The following is a 3,519-nucleotide window of genomic DNA, read 5'->3' on the forward strand; positions in this document are numbered from 1 at the left end:
GGCGGCACTCCGCCTCCTTCTTCGCCTGCGCCGGCGCGCCCGAGCAGCCAGCCTCCTCCTTCCTCGTCTCGTCAGCAAGGGCGGAAGAGACCCGCCGCCGCTCCGGCTGCTCCGGCGCGTCGTAGTCCTTCTATAAAACAGGCTCGTATTTTATCTTTCTTACCGTTTCGTAACTATGAGAACGAAAAGCATCCTCCGCCTCGTAAGCAAGGAAAGAAGACAGCCGCAGCCGCTCCGTCTGCTCTGCCGGCATCTAGCAGTACAGCCAGAGGCGGGAGGCAATACAAATTCGGTCCTTCTCTAAAGACTCCAGAGAAGTTACCATACGAGAGGACTGAGGAGGAAACCACGAAGATCGTGTGAGCCGAAGTGAAGAACTTCTTTGAAGGGGTGAAAGCAAAGAAACATCCACCTCCGGAGGAGAAGGTAGATCCGGTGAAAGCGAAGCACACTCTGGCTGCCCTGACAAAACCACCAAAGTCTCCGTCGAAAGGCAACTATGAGCGCATTCTTGCAAAGACATTTGTCGGAGCGGAGCGGTCGGGAAATACTGTCAGTGATCAAAGGTTAAAAGAACGACGAGCTGGGAAAAAATTGCCCAGCTCAGCGAACAAGCGAACCAATCGTGCCCCCCGCTCAAGGTGTCTCGTGACATCGTCGCTAATGATCCGAGGATGGTGGCCGGTTATGACAATCTTGGAGATTACCTGCCCGACGCTGTACATTATGATTTCTTGGAGGTGGACGAACACAAATACCATTACGGGAAGCCTCTCGTCAAAGATGAAAGATCTCTAACAACGATGATGCGAAGATTACACGATTGGTACATGAAAACCTGCAGAGTCTGGGGGGAGGGATACTTTGATGCTGAGAGTTAAAGAGGAGCATGACCTCGTTGGAATTGAACTGTTGAATGTTCTATTTGAGGAGTTCTTCCAGTTTTTCAAACCAAAGGCCCTCGATAAATCAACGGTCACTTGCTACTGTCTGTAAGTAGTACTACTTCTGTCATTAAGTCTCTCTATATAGGCCAGCTCTTTCATTGCATGTATTTATAATTATCCTCACTATATTATGCAGATTGAAGATCACCGAATTGAAGAAAAGACAAATCGATGATATTGGATTCATTAACACAAATCTCATAGATGCAACTAAGGTTAAATATCATGCCAAAAATACCGAGGCCAACTTGCTACGATCGTTGGTAATAAATGAAAACAAAGATATAATACTCTTTCCTTACAACTTCAAGTGAGTGTTACTGTCTTGTGCATATTCGGTTTCCCTTATTAGTCCAGGTTATAGTAATGTAATTGATGACTAATGCATGCGTGCGCAGCTTCCACTATATTCTCCTAGAGATTAAGATTGAGCAGGGAGCAGTAACCGTCTTAGACTCGAGACGAAAAAATCCCCAGGACTATGCGGACATCACTACTAGAAAAAGGCTTACTAGTGGTGCACCAGTTTTGCCTACAAATGGCGCACTACTGGTGCGCCACTAGCACCACGCCACTAGAATATTTTAGTAATGGCGCACCACAGGTGCGCCATTAGTATCTGGTATACTAATGGCGCACCAAGGGTGCGCCATTAGTATCCCAAAGGTGCGCATTAGTAACTGGTATACTAATGGCGCACCAGATGGAAGTGCGCCATTAGTAACATTTTTTAAAAAAAAAATCGTTTTTTCTTAATCTCAGGTCACTATTTCACATATGAGATATCCAACACATATATATACAACAAGCATCCATATAACAATCATATCCAACACACAAGTTTCATCATATATACATACATAGCCAACACATAGTTCCATCGTTACATATTACAAAAGTTTCACATTGTTCATCCAACACCGTTATCCATCCAACACCATATTACAAAAGTTTCACATAGTTCAGTTCTCATTGTTCTTCTCCTTCTCCTTCCTCAGCCTGATGCGCCAAGAGTGGCGAGGCGGTGGAGGCAGCTGTGGGATGTAGTCTTCTACCACAATTGGCGTGGTCATGTCGCCCAGCGGTGGGATCGCCGGCGCCACCACCGGTGCATGGTCATTGTCAGGCACCACCACCATCGCGAGGCCACCTTCAGGCAGGATGGGCACGACCATCGCTAGGTCATCCTCAGCCACCACCATCTCTTGCCCATGGTCAGCCACCACCATCTCTTGCCCATGGTCAGCCACCACCATCTCTTGCCCTTGGTCAGCCACCACCAGCGCTAGGTCATCCTCAGCCTGATGCCCATCGTCATCCTGCAGCTCCTCATCCCCACTCTGCTCCTCTTCTCCCCCACTCCAGTCCGGATCATCCTTCTTGCTGTCTTTGCTGCTGCCAGAATCGCTGCTGCTTTCGCTAAAGCCAGAATCGCTGCTGCTTTGGCTGTAGCCAGTGTCGCTGCTGCTGCTCCCATTGCCTGTCCAAATGCAACAATGGCCGTTAACAATCGATGTGAGACAAAGCCAAATGTAGAGGAATAAGAAGATGCAGAACGCACTGGCATCTTCGTCGTCAGCGTAGCGCATGCGACACATAGTCGTGTTGAAAACCTTCACGATGAGCATTGTGGCGTCATCGTCGTACCTGAAGAGAAGAAAGTACCCGGTCCACAGGTCGTAGGCACTGTAGAACTTCTCCCAGCCACGACACAGGTACATGTGGCCCTCCTCGATCACCAACTCCACGTCCCACAGCCTGCGAACCCCGCCGCCGGCCTGTCGGAGCTTCACATTATGTGGCGGATCTTCACCCAGCATGTTCATAAAAGTGTTAGGCAGCCTCTGCAATTTGGGACAAGGAGTGATGTAGCAAACAACAGAGTTATCATAATGAGATGGGTGAAGGGGAGATCTCTCGTTTTATATACCTGCCTCGTGGCTGATACTGAAGTCCCAAGTATGACACTGAAGAACTCGAAAGCATCCAACTCGTACTCCGGTGAGGCAGAGCGGCGGTGGCTGCTTCCCCCCATCTCTGATAAGCAGCAGAAGAGACCAATTAGTACCCTTACAACATCACATTGCAAATAGATGAATTGTGTAGGTATGCATGGATTTAAGATTATTGGTTCAAAGCCAATTTATCAATGATTAATATGATATCTCAATTTCCACCAAATAATACATTTGTTATACACCACATTTTCTTTTCCTTTGGAAAAGAAAAAAGCACACTACATTCAAGTGAATGTATCTTTTATTGCAAAGCCACAACTTAGCAATAGATTCAAAGTTAACGATTGGCACCTAGAAAAGCATTTCAACATCTTCACAGATTTTACTAGCTACAATACATTCAAAAAATAAATGATATACAGTTTGTATCTCTTTGCAATGAACACACTCTAGGGGTTTTGCCATCCCCCTTTTCCTTAGATTGTCACAAGTCATGATTTTGTTCTGGGAGAACATCCAAATGAAACCTTATACCCTAGGGGGCAATTTAATACTCCATACTACAGGAAGATACAAAGGTTGCACCCCCCCTAAAATTCACTAGAACATATAGA

This window comes from Triticum aestivum, chromosome 1D (assembly GCF_018294505.1).
Source record: "Triticum aestivum cultivar Chinese Spring chromosome 1D, IWGSC CS RefSeq v2.1, whole genome shotgun sequence".
Lineage (NCBI taxonomy): Eukaryota > Viridiplantae > Streptophyta > Magnoliopsida > Poales > Poaceae > Triticum > Triticum aestivum.